This window comes from Asterias rubens, chromosome 5, assembly GCF_902459465.1.
Source record: "Asterias rubens chromosome 5, eAstRub1.3, whole genome shotgun sequence".
Lineage (NCBI taxonomy): Eukaryota > Metazoa > Echinodermata > Asteroidea > Forcipulatida > Asteriidae > Asterias > Asterias rubens.
The window spans coordinates 22190626-22205050 of NC_047066.1; the positions used below are offsets into that span (position 1 = coordinate 22190626).

Genomic DNA, 14425 nt, shown 5'->3' on the forward strand with positions numbered 1-14425 from the left:
CGTCTCGACACTGTGGTGCTCCGTAATCTAGCACCAGTCTAACGGAATAGCGCCACCAACCTGGGAAATTCACGTGTACAGCGACCAAAGAAAAGGTAAGTGACAATTTTTTTGCTTCAGTTTTTAAAGGGAAAATTTGCTCATTTGAGGACATATCACCGTGAAATTAATGAGTTCTAGAATAGCGCAGGAGTTGTAGAATACGTTAGAGGTAAAATGAGGCACTGTTTGGTTACATTTCGTCGGCAAATGAGGTGGTTCGTTTTCATGTCTGTTTAGCTCGGGTGGAAAAATGTCTGTATCCTGCCACCACTTTTTCGTTATTCGTTATGAAATACTTTACTTAAATGAGACTCATTCCTGTTGGTTAAAATTGTTGTTGGAAAAGTTTCCGTGTGGTGCCACCACTTTCTCATTCTATATGAAATAAGATATCTAATTTACCTCAATGAGATTATCCCTTTTGGTAAAAATAAGTGAAAAAGTGGTGGCGCCATACAGAAAGTTATCTAAATTGTTAAATGAGTTTCCAAAGAGTGGCAAGATTAGGACACGGAAAGTTTTCCTCCAGGGTACCCTTTCCTTTGCTTATTAAATTCATATCAACAATGACAGTGTTGTGCAGTTGGGAGTTTAATGTAAAACAATGCAGTGCCCATTATAGGCGGTCGTCACAGTTTTTAAAAGCTTACAATTATTATAACAGCCGAAGTTACTTGTACAGATTAAAATTTATAGTTAACATTTTTTTGACTACTTTTGGTGAAATCCAAATAGGGTCCCTTCAATCTGATTTTACACAAAACGTTGCATCTGATAGTGTATATCGAGCATGTTATATTGGTATGTAATGTGGTTGTGAAAACATCAGACACTGCAAATGATCAATATGTTCTACGTTAATTATTACTTTACCGTGGATTAACATTGTCTCAGACAGCGGACATTTCTGAGCATGGCATTTAACATGTTTACTCTATTATGTAAACAGTGACAAATGTTTTTTTTTTTTCAGTAGAACTAGAAGCATTAGGCAGTGTCTTCAATTGTTGTTCGAGATTTCTTTAGACACTAACACAAATTCTAAAGATGCTAAGACAAACAACTTGCCCAATAAATGAACAAATAATTATTATTTCTTGTTTTTGTAAACATGGACAAAAACTGGATTTTATATTGACGTTTGGTTACTCTTTTTGCTCCTCAAAGTGCCCCAAAAGAAAATTCAACTATAAAGTGTTGCACCAATCCCAGGTTTTGACACCCCTGGATTTTCTGGTGTTTTCATTTAGACAACCTCCTGTTACCTTATGTTTCTGGCCCTGGTTTATGGCTTTTGTTTCAGGATTCAAGAAACAACTGGATTGATGTACCAATTTTCCAGCTAAGCTACAACTGATTATCAGAGTTCTAACAGGCTGCCTCATTGGAAGGATGACCAATAACACCAAGATGTTCTCAGCATGGAGTGTTTCTTATGTACCAGCCATGAGACATTACAATGGACGTGTGAGTATAATACAGAGTTGTTCAGAAACAATAAAGGAACACGTTGCCTTGGATCGGGTCGAGTTGGTCTTTGAAAAGCATTTGTAACCGTTTGTTATAAAATGCACAATGGTTAAAAAGATGATTTAAAAGTAGAATACAATGATCCACACAAGTTTGCCTCGAAATTACGTGGTTTTTTCTTTTACTTTGCGAACTAACATGGTTGGCCATTAATGGGAGTCAAAAATGTGACTCCCATAAATGGCCGACCATGTTAGTCGACGAGGTAAAAGGACAACCACGCAATTTTGAGTGATACTTGTGAGGATCATTATATTCTGCTTTTAAAATACCTTTCTAATCATATGCATTTTATAACAAACTGTTACAAACGCTTTTCAAAGACCAAGCTTTTCCTATCCAAGGCAACGTGTTCCTTTAATATATTCAAGCATCTAGTGCTTCACTCAGTTGTACAAAGGTCGGATGAGCATCCGATCTGGACAACTGTGTCAAAATAAACACAGAAAGCTATAAAACATTTTACTGAGCTCTTGGTGCCACCCACCTGCAAAAATTCCAGTTACACCACTGGGTTTTAGTATGAATTATCACTGAAATAGTTTGAGGAATTTCCCAAGTGAAAACATTTAAAACATTGATGTTTGTTTTAAGCCTGTGAGATTACCTGGGTATACCCAAATACCCAACCATCTAGTCCGGGATGTGGGTACTAAGGAGTACCCAGTTCAATTTTGGGGATTCCATTACCCACAGAAAGTCTCCATGGCAGCCCAAATTAGGCTACAGCTCAATGAAACAGTCCATCTGCATAAAAAAATACCGAATACATTTTGGTTTTACACACGCGATAGTCATGACCTCTGCATTCTGGTCTAGATAATGATATTAACTAGACAAGTTTAAAAATGTTTCTCTCTGGGAAAATATCTGGATCTCCAATCTCCTAAGGACTATGGGAGATCTTCATAGCAGCATACAAGACAATCCTCCATTGTAGTGAAAATTGGACCCTCCCTAAGTCATTGGTCAAGTCTCTTTATTAATACTACCCTCTGATGCTTTGGATGGCCTTCAACATCAACTGGACGCAGAAAGTGCCCTATGAGCAACTCTATTTTCCACCTCCCCGAGTTGACAAACAAGATAGCAGGAAGACTTGCAGGGCACTGTCTTCGGCATCTTGAGTCACCAGCAAGCAAACTTATTATCTGAAAACCAACCCATAGGAAGATGAACTTCGGGCGTCCTTCTAAAACCATGGTCAAGACCCTAATGGAGGACAGTGACACCAAGATTGCTGATGAGTGATGAAGTCAAGACACTAATGATGGAATGGGACATGTGTAGGCTTCATTTTTAAAAGGGCAAGGGCACCATGGCATTTTCTCCTTGGTAAAGGGCACCCTATGAGGAAATTGTAAATTTCTACTGAAGCATTTCAAGAGCACCAAGGCAATGACCAGGGGGCACGGAGGCAATCGCCTTTGTTGCCTTTGTGAGGTATTCCATTACCAGGCCTGTAAGTTGATAATTGATGATAATGATGATCTTGTTAGTTGTTCTGTTTCAAAGGGCCCATGTGAGGATTGAGCTCAACTAGGCCTATGACATCTTGCAAATCTCCTTCTTTAAGATGCTTCAAGATGGTTCAGCATATGAGACTTCTCAAGGGTGCAAGATCTTATTAACCAACCATCTAGTGTCAAGGGTTGCTCGCCACTACAGATCACCAAGTTCATCTCATATTAGTCAAGTCTAAAAATTTATTTTAATAAATTTTCTTCCAAATTTTCGTCCCATTTGATCTATCTTATTGTAAGTATTTTGGCTGGCAACCTATTTTTGCTAAGCAAGAGTTGTCTGTGCTTAGCAAGTTTTCGTGCTTATAAGTCCCATTCCCTCAACATGGGTCTTTACTGAGAACACCATCTTGGATCAGACAGCCATTACAGTCTCATCTACAGAGAAACCATCCAATCATTAAATCTCGTCATTATTTCGCCCACAAGCAAGACATCCTTTGGCGTATCCAAGAGCTCTTTTGTGGTCCCTGAACCAGCATCACTCGGGAGTCAAAGAAATCGTCATCCAGTCCACCAAGTTGGATCTCAAGCACCAGGAAAAGTTTCCTGCCAGTTCAATGTATCATTTACCTTGCAACTCTTAGATCCAAGTTGTAATACGGCTTCCAGGTCAGATGAAATAACAAGCAAACTACCATGGGAGGGTGGTCACGAGGTGATGTCCCAGTTAATCATCCTTAGAAATAAAATCTTCATGGAACAAAAAGAAGCGAAGGTCATTCTTCTTCATAAAAACGGCGACATAGTGGACATCAAGATTTACAGACCCATCAGTCTTTTATCTCATCTCTACAAAATTCTCACAAAGATCACACAAAGAATGATTAAGACAGTTTTAGATGAGCATCAACCAAGAGAACAGGCTGGGTTCAGAAAAGGCTTCTCAACATCAGATCATTTATATATTCACTCAATCAACTCATTGAAAAAATAAACGAACGTCAACTGGACTTTTGCATAGTATGATTGATTGGTTTTGACAAGGTATTCGACTCTGTGGAACACAAATAATTGTTTCAAGCTCTGAGGAAAATAGACATCAGTCAAGGATAGTTTCTGGAATATACTGAAGCAACAGTAAGGATTAATACTGACAAAGAAGTTTGTATTGACAGAGGAGTAAGGCAAGGGGACCCAATCACCCAAAATATTCACTGCGATGTTGAAAGAGGTTTTCAAGAACGCGTCACTGGATGAGAATGTACATCATCGATGGAGAAATGTTGACAGATCTTATCTGTGCTTTGCAGATGATGTGACCCAGCTAGCACACCCACATTGGCCCAGACTTGGGCCAGGCCTGGCATTATATGGCATGGACTGGCCCAGCTGATGCCACCTCTGGGCTGCACCTAGCCCAGTGGTGGCATCAGTCATACTCCAGTCGAGTCAAGTCACCTCTTCCAAGAATTACTTAGAAGCTCAATTAAATGAAGTCAACAGCAAAAATAAAGACATAGGGTTGAAGGTGGACAAGGGAAACATGACCAACTTCAATACAGATGACATAATAACAGTGGTGGACCAAGCGATCAGAAGGGTCAATGAATTCAAATACTGTGCCAAACAGTAAAAATGAACGACAACACAAAAGATGACGTGTCAACTAGGATTAAGGCAGGGTGGAGCTCCTTTTCAACGATACAGAGAAATACTTGGTGATAAGAAAAAAACCTACATGTATGACACTGAGGAGAAAAGTTTATGATCAGTGTGCGCTACCAACAGTAACTTGTGGAGCAGAAACATGGACAACAAGAAAGCTGATTGAACGTAAACTCCGCAAGGCACACAGAGCAAAGGAGAGACAAATGCTACACATTTCAATTAGAGACAGGATAAAATGCACAAAAGTACAACAGAAAACTGGAGTAAGAGACGAAATAAGGACATGGGTTGGACACACTGCCTGAAGAAATGACAATAGATGGACAACAAGAATAATGGACTGGCAACCAAGGACAGGGAAAAGGAAAAGAGGCAGACAGAGAAGAAGATGGATAGATCACATCAGGGTATATGCAGGAACAACATGGACAATAACTACAAGAAATAGAAATGAATGGCATTTACATGAGGAGGGCTACATTTTACACTGGATGAACACAGCCTAAATGATGATGATGATATATAAATTGGGATGTTTTTTAAACCTTAAACAAGCAATTGGATCACTAGTGGCTTTAGGGCAGCAAGATCCACGGTGGACATGATCTTCACCCTTCGACAACTGCAGGAGAAATGCCGTGAACAGAAGAGACCCCCGTATCTTGCCTTCGTCGACCTCACAAAGGCCTTCGACCTTGTCAGCAGAGATGGTCTCTTCAAGCTACTTGCAAAGATCGGCTGCCCGCCAAAACTTCTCAACATCCTGACATCTTTTCACGACAGTTCAGTCTGCGGGGGTTCAGTCTGCTGTGATGGAAAAACTTGAGAGGCCTTCCCAATCTGCAGCGGAGTGAAGCAGGGCTGTGTTCTTGCACTGACCCTCTTCGGAATTTTCTTCTCGCTTCTGCTGTCATTTGCATACGACTCATCCCATGAAGGCGTCTATCTACACTCAAGAGCTGACGGGAAACTCTTCAACCATGCCCGTCTGAGATCTAAGACCCAGTGTTCCAGTGTTCTTCTTAGGGAAATGCTATTTGCAGACGATGCTGCACTAGAGCATCCCACATCGAGACAGGGCTCCAGCAGTTGGTGGACAGGCTTTCCTACGCATGCAAGGAGTTTGCCCTCTCCATCAGCATCAAGAAGACCCATGTCATGGCCCGAGATGTTGAAACCGCACCCTCCATCTCTATTGGCAACACGACTATTGACTGAGGGACTCCTTCAGGTACATCGGGTCAACAGTCTCCAGCAACCTGTCACTTGATGCAGAACTGAGCACCCGTCTTGCAGGGCCTCTGCAGCGATGGCCAGGCTGGCAAAGAGAGTGTGGCTTAGTAAGAACATAGCCGTGCGCACAAAACTGCAGGTCTACCAAGCATGCGTCAACAGCACTCTGCTATAGGGTAGTGAAGCCTGCCGTCGATTTCACAAAACTCTTCCTAACTTAGGATTAATCTTATGACTTAGGACAAGTCCCAACCATGCACTGTAGCATGCAGTCCTTAAGATTAATCCTAAGTTAGGACGAGTTAACTCTTTGTGAAATCGACGGCTGGACCACCTACATCAGACAAGAAAAAAAGCTGAACAGCTTCCACTTGTGCTGCCTTTGCCACGTCTTGGGCATTACATGGCAGGAGAAAGTCACAAACAATAACGTCCTGGAATGGACTCCACCAGCATGTTCGTCATGTTGAGCCAGCGCCACCTATGATTATTCCGACAATTGTAAAAATTCTTATTATTTCCATGAAGCTCTTCACATTCTCAAGACTCCTAGATTCTACCTAAGGTTTCCACAGAGACATCTTATTTATAGAGAAACCAGCCCCATAACAAGTAGGACAAATTTACTGACACAGAGACAAGTCTGATGTTTCGCTAAAACCTGGTGAATTCCATAACCCCCACTGCATATCAGTGGGCACTCCAGTGAAAGAAAAGGCCCTTTAATTACATTGTGGGTAGAACTTTGTTCAAACAGACTTGCCTTAATTAGAAGATTTAAAAGAGAAACTACAAGCCTACTAGGTTCAATTGGAGAAAGACAAATATTTCAAGGCCCTGGAACTGCTGAGCCAGAAGAGAAAATGTCAATGCCTCTATTGCAAGACTTGAGAAATGCACCGAAGAGATTCGATGTGGATGCAACTGACCTTCCTGAAGATGATGATAAGAGAAAGTTCTTCTCTTCGGGTCATGTCAACAAATAGCAAAGGCTTCATTGTTGATGCTCAGATCTCCCCCAATGCAAGATCGGAACTTAGGGGTTATTTTCGTTTCATCAATGACACTTCAACCACACATCAGCAACATCATTCGCAGGTGATCACTTCACATCAGGAATATTGGTAAGATTCTTGGACAAGAGTGCCACTGAAAAAGTAATTCATCCATTTGTTACTTCTCGTCTTGACAACGGCAATGCTCTTCTCTACAGTCATTAACAACTGAAGATCCTGTCTTCAACACCTCCAAATGCCAAAACACTGCAGCCCACATCACTGTTCTATCGCCTCCATTCTGAAACAACTTCACTGGCTCCCTATCTCTCAACGAATCATCTTCAAGCTGATGCTCATTGTCCACAAAGCTCTTAATGGCAAGGCTCCCCACTATATTTTTGAAGTGCTTCAAGTTAACACTCCATCAAGGAATCTCTGATGAAAAACCATGCTTCTCCTCATTGAACCCAAGTCTCGACACTCCTGGGGTGACAGGTCTTTTTCTTCAGCTGCGCCACGCATGTGGAACTCTCTGCCACCTTATCTTAGATCTTGTCTGTGTATCACATAAATCCCTTCTAAAAACTTATCAAATGTCACAGGTTTAATTTAACTTAGTCAAGGACTAATTTAGTTGTGTCTGCTGTAGGGGTCTAACCAAAGGTTTTTATTGCCATTCATTTTTAGAGTGATAACCAAATGTTCCTTTTAAAGCCATTGGACACTTTCGGTAAACAGTATTGTCCAAAGGCCCACACTTCGTGTACCACAACTTATATATAAAATAACAAACCTGTGAAAATTTAGGCTCAATCGGTAATCGGAGTCAGGAGAAAATAACGGGAAAACCCACCCTTGTTTCCGCACATTTCGCCATATCATGACATGTGTTTACTATAATCCGTAATTCTCGTTGTCGAGAATTGATAACTGTTTTAATGTTCTCTCAAAAAGTAAAGCATTTCATGGAATAATATTTCAAGAGAAGTCTTTTACCATTACCTTCTGTAAACCCTGTAATTTATTTGTAAATCTGTGAACTTTTTTTTCTTTCTGGAAATCGAGACCAGCTGGAGGTTTTGAAGCATTGTCTTGTCGCTCATAGTTTTACATTGGTTTGTACTTATACACCATAACTGTCTGGATTAGATCAATTTATTTAAGATTTAATATTTTGTTGTTGAAATCAAATCAAATTTCAGAAAAACATTTATACACTGTTTATTATTATAATTCAGTGCTGTATTATTCTGAGGTTAGAAATGTTGGAAAGAGCATTGTCGACAAATCTAAGGTGGTTGTTTATCCCTTGAAATACTTTTCTATTTTGAGCTGTTGTACAGGTACATGACCATGGAGTGGTACGGTCAGGTTGATGTCTCGGTGTGAACTTCTGATGACTGTTGACTGTTGTGAGATAGATATTAGTCTCAATGTACCCGATAACAAGCAGAGGTAAGGGACTTTGTTTAAGGACTCTATTGGAAAATGTGCACGTTTATTGACGAGTGCTCAAAAATTAACACTGGACCCACAGTCCCAGGACCAGTGATTTTAGTGTCGGTCAGTAAACTTAACACCTTATAAGCCTGCATCCGATTTCACGAAATGCTAGGATTAATCCTATCTCGAGTTAGGACAAGTAACTTGTCCTTACTTAGGATGGGTTCAATGCACCCTAATGTCTATGGATACGGAACTTAACTTGTCCTAAGATTAATCCTAATTTAGGAAGAGTTTGGTGAAGTCAGCGGCTGGTAGTGGTCTTGTGTTTTTTAATTGGATAATAACAGGCTAGCTCATTGTGCAAAATCTTTGCAAGAAAATAGCTGACTGTGAGTCTAAACAAAATATGGAATGTGCGCTTAATTTCTCTTTTGCTGAAAATCAATTATAGAATTTCCTGTTAAACAAATGCTCAAATATTTATTATGGTGTTGGGTTGGTATTATCCTCTACTGTGACTAATTAGACCTCCAGTGATTGATATTAACTGTCCTGACAATTAGGAAAAAGATGTCTCTTTTATAATGACAAAGTCATCATATATAAAGTAACATACCTATATTTAAAAGTAATTGTCTTCATTTTATATTTTTTTATTTGATGTTGCAGGTATACTAATTGCTTTGAAAGAACAAGCAGCTAGAATAGTGGACAAGACACTTGAAAGATTTACTCCGGGGAACACTTCTTGCAATCCATTTATTGGTAAGTTTTGATGCAATTAATTTTCTTGCATTCTCATCAGACCAAGAAAGAAGTAGGTTTCTGGGTAGCAATCATTTGAAGTGGATCTGCTTTTAAATACAAGTAAATTGACAGAAATTGATGGGTACACATAAATCAATTCTGGGTGAACTTTGGCAAAATTGTTGTCATCAAAATGATATGTAGCCTACCCAGTAAGTTTCCCCTTGTGGTTTAATACTTGTATTTGAAAACAGACAGGCCTGATACTTCACGGAGGCAACGAAGGCGATTGCCTCCGTGTCCCCCGGTCATTGCCTTGGTGCCCCGCGAAATGCTACAGTACAAATTTGCAATTTCATCATAGGGTGCCCTTTACCAAGAAGAAAATGCCTTGGTGCCCTTGCCCTTCCAAAAACGAAGCATACAGCCCTGAACAGATATACTTCAAATGAATGCTACCCATAAACCTAGGTTTTTGTAAATAAAAGAAAGTGTTGTATAATCCCCTTATATTATGGTGACCCCCACGGCTGCGTGAGCGACTACCTTCAACACATCCTTGCACAATAGTCACATAAGTAACATACCTATATTCAAAAGTTAATCTTCATTTTACTTTGTTTTGTTTTATGTTTCAGGCATACTTATTGCTTTGAAAGCACATGGTGCTGGAGTAGTGGAGATGTTCCTCAGATCTGTTATAGAGGAATGAAGATAGACAGACAAACAACACAGACAGCAACAGGAGAATGCACTGCACTCAGAAAGAACACATACTGCTTTTTGAGCCTTGATGACATCAACATTTTACATACTTGAAAGATTTACTCCAGAGAAGAATTCTTGCAATCCTTTAATTGGTAAGTCTTGAAGCAGTTAATTTTCTTGCGTTCTCATAAGACCAAGACAGTAGGTTTATGGGTAGCAAACATTTGAAGTGGATTTGCTTTTGAACACAAGTAATAAATGACAAGGTAAACTGATGGGTAGAATACATTTTGGGTCAGCAATAACAGCTGCTCCCTAAAATGACTTCAGTGCCCAGTTTGTTTCCCTTGTGGTTTATTACGTGTATTTCTAACTTTATATTAAAGACACTGGACACTATTGGTAATTGTCAAAGACCAGTCTTCTCACTTGCTGTACCTCAACATATTCATAAAATAACAAACCTGTGAAAATTTGAGCTCAATCGGACGTCAAAGTTGCGAGATAATAATGAAAGAAAAAACACCCTTGTCACACGAAGTTGTGTGCTTCATAATGCTTGATTTTGAGACCCCTTAATTCTAAATCTGAGGTCTCGAAATCAAATTCGTGGAAAATTACTTCTTTCTCAAAAACTACGTTACTTCAGAGAGAGCCGTTTCTCACAATGTTTTATACTATCAACCTCTCCCCATTACTCGTTACCAAGTAAGGTTTTATTTTAATTATTTTGAATATTTACCAATAGTGTCCACTGCCTTTAAAGTAAATCTACCTAAAAAAAATTCTGGAGAGCAAGAAAACCTCCTAGAATTTTGAATAAACACAACATACAGAGAGTCAGTGAACATTTTTGTCAAATCTTGTTTGAGTGAAACCAGTTTGTGTTTGTCAAAAGTTTGGGCACACTCAATTCATGTTTATTTTGATATTGGCAATCAAAATAAGAAACAGTAATGTTGAGGGTCTTTACATGCAGTTTTCTCTTAAGTTTTATAGTACTCAAACTCAAAGTACGGTTCATTTTCTGGAGGATTAGCAATGCTATGAAAACATTATTAGTGAGCTTTTGGTTTGAAACCAATAACAAGAATTGTTTTTGGTAAGTACTGATCATGAACTTCTATTTTTTACATTTATTTATAGGCCCTTATTATTATTATTTTAAACAGATTGTGACTTCGCTGCCCTACGGTTTGTCAGGACTTTGCTTGAGTTGGAAGAAAACAACATCCACGGAGTAAACATTGGAAAGTGATAGACATGCTGCTGAGTTTAGCATGCTCCTCATAACCAGACCCTTGAAAACACTGCAGAGAATACTACTTCCGGGTCGGTCTTTATTGAGGAATGACATTGAACTTTAGCCAGGGGTACCAGCACCAGCTACACCAACTACAAACTATTTTAAAACTTTTGTGTCGCGTAAGGACATACACGAACCATCTAGAGACATCACCGATAACGCATTCAAAGATTCCATGGAAATGACCGCACAAGAATACAGAATGAACTTTTTGAACTGCTAGAGGACGAGTACTCATATGAAAGAAATAACCAAGGAACTCTAGTGATAAGCGTATGAACTTTAACATGGACAAGAACAGAGCAACTGCACCAGGATCAAGTTGAAGATTCATGAAAGGAATGTTTTTATAAGTGTTGAACTCTAGTTATAAGCTTAAGAACTTTAACATGGACAAGAACACAGCGTGCGCAAGTCAAGTTGGAGATACAATAAATGACGGACAAGAACAAGAGCAAGAAATAACGGTTTCGATTAGAGTCTAAATTTGCAAAACTGTTGCCAGACTGCACTGATACCATACCGGACAATGATATCAGACAAGTGTTGAAACTAATCATGGACCAGTGTACTAAATACTTGTAATTTGAAAAGCCTAGCTCGCCTAGGATCAAATAAGTCACAGTGAAAATCATACCAAAAGTTGGAATGTTTCAACAAGTCAATGCAATATATGCATAATTTTCCCTTTTAAACTCTTACAAGCAACTATTAGAAATGAGGATTACAAGTTATTGGATGCACTGGTTGATGTGTTTTAAAATTTGAAATTGAAAGTCTCATTACAAATCAGTTTTGTGTTTCAGATTGGTTGAAAGGTTTTAAGTTATACAGTGTGTAGATTGTTGCGATGTGTTATAGATCAAAATGCCTCATGATACAACTAGGCCTCATAGTTGGTCTCCTGTGCCCAGTACATCAGTGATATTTTATCTTGCTCGTGATGAAGACCATTTGATTGATACATTGCTCAGTCACATCCACTGCTCATAGTTTTTATGGAGACATCTAACTGGATCGACTTCATGGATGTGATGTTTGCTATCATCACGCTTTGGACCAATGCATGATTCAACTTTAGTTTTTATATCTGATTAAAAAGTTGATTTGTCACATCCACTGCTCATAGTTTTTATGGAGACATCTAACTGGATCGACTTCATGGATGTGATGTTTGCTATCATCACGCTTTGGACCAATGCATGATTCAACTTTAGTTTGACATCTGATTAAAAAGTTGATTTGTCACATCCACTGCTCATAGTTTTTATGGAGACATCTAACTGGATCGACTTCATGGATGTGATGTTTGCTATCATCAAGCTTTGGACCAATGCATGATTCAACTTTAGTTTTGACATCTGAATAAAAAGTTGATTTGTCACATCCACTGCTCATAGTTTTTATGGAGACATCTAACTGGATCGACTTCATGGATGTGATGTTTGCTATCATCAAGCTTTGGACCAATGCATGATTCAACTTTAGTTTTGACATCTGATTAAAAAGTTGATTTGTCACATCCACTGCTCATAGTTTTTATGGAGACATCTAACTGGATCGACTTTATGGATGTTATGTTTGCTATCATCAAGCTTTGGACCAATGCATGATTCAACTTTAGTTTTGACATCTGAATAAAAAGTTGATTCGTCACATCCACTGCTCATAGTTTTAATGGTGACATCTAACTGGATCGACTTCATGGATGTGATGTTTGCTATCATCAAGCTTTGGACCAATGCATGATTCAACTTTAGTTTTTATATCTGATTAAAAAGTTGATTTGTCACATCCACTGCTCATAGTTTTTATGGAGACATCTAACTGGATCGACTTCATGGATGTGAAGTTTGCTATCATCAAGCTTTGGACCAATGCATGATTCAACTTTAGTTTTGACATCTGAATAAAAAGTTGATTTGTCACATCCACTGCTCATAGTTTTTATGGAGACATCTAACTGGATCGACTTCATGGATGTTATGTTTGCTATCATCAAGCTTTGAACCAATGCATGATTCAACTTTAGTTTTGACATCTGATTAAAAAGTTGATTCGTCACATCCACTGCTCATAGTTTTAATGGTGACATCTAACTGGATCTTCTTCATGGATGTCATGTTGCTATCATCCACCTGTGGACCAATGCATGATATCATTTAGTCTTGCCTGGATTTACCCTTGTAGCTTCATACTTTGGGAACAAACTGATGATGAATCCAGCTTTATCTCTATTTCTTAGACCTTGTTCGCTGTAGAAAGCCGTATGCTGAGGATACTGGCTGAGGGTGCAAGTGCTGGTAACCTCTCCCCTCAAAAATGCACAAACTAAATTTGTTTATTACAATTATGTTCAATGTAATGTTACGCTGAAACTAACACACTTAAATGACATCTGGTTTGTCATGCTTGTTGTAAGAAAGCCGTATGCTGAGGATACTGGCTGAGGGTGCAAGTGCTGGTAACCTCTCCCCACCAAAGTGTAGAAATTAAAAAACAAATTGCGACTATAATCCCTTTTAGGGCAGTTTAAAATGAAATTTGATTTTACATCTGAGGTTTATTTTGTACTATTTGAAAGCCGTATGCTGAGGATACTGGCTGAGGGTGCAAGTGCTGGTAACCTCTCCCCTCCAAAATATACACAATTTATATTTATTGGCGACTATATTCCCTTTTAGGGCAGTTAAAAACCACATTTTAATTTACAAAAGTTCAGTTGATGGTATTATTTGAAAGCCGTATGCTGAGGATACTGGCTGAGGGTGCAAGTGCTGGTAACCTCTCCCCTCAAAAATATACACAATTTATATTTATTGGTGACTATCATCCCTTTTAGGGCAGTTAAAAACCACATTTTAATTTACAAAAGTTCAGTTGATGGTATTATTTGAAAGCCGTATGCTGAGGGTACTGGCTGAGGGTGCAAGTGCTGGTAACCGCTCCCCTTCAAAATGTAGAAATTTATATTTATTTTGTGACTATAATCCCTTTTTGGGCATTTAAAACCAAATTTTATTTTACATAAAATTTAGGGATGCAAGTGGTGGTAACATCTCCCCTCAAAGTTGCACATATTAGTTTTCATAAAATGTTCAATGTGTTGCAGTAAAAACCACATTATTCTGCAAAACATAAGTTTTTAATATTATTTGAAAGCCGTATGCTGAGGATACTGGCTGAGGGTGCAAGTGCTGGTAACCTCTCCCCTCTAATGTTTAATGAGAACTTTAGGTTTGGGTGTTAAAACTCAAGTTCATTGGTTTAATTTCACAGCC

The 14425-nt window shown here is 38.9% G+C and overlaps 1 long non-coding RNA gene across 1 annotated transcript; it reads left to right on the top strand.

Annotated features, from left to right (window-relative positions):
- The first annotated feature begins 1441 nt into the window (after positions 1-1441).
- On the top strand, positions 1442-12019 carry LOC117290848. The gene is made up of 5 exons (XR_004519090.1): positions 1442-1509; positions 8281-8392; positions 9053-9148; positions 9769-9990; positions 11011-12019. It is a non-coding gene; the product is annotated as an uncharacterized LOC117290848 (long non-coding RNA).
- Positions 12020-14425: the final 2406 nt, after the last annotated feature.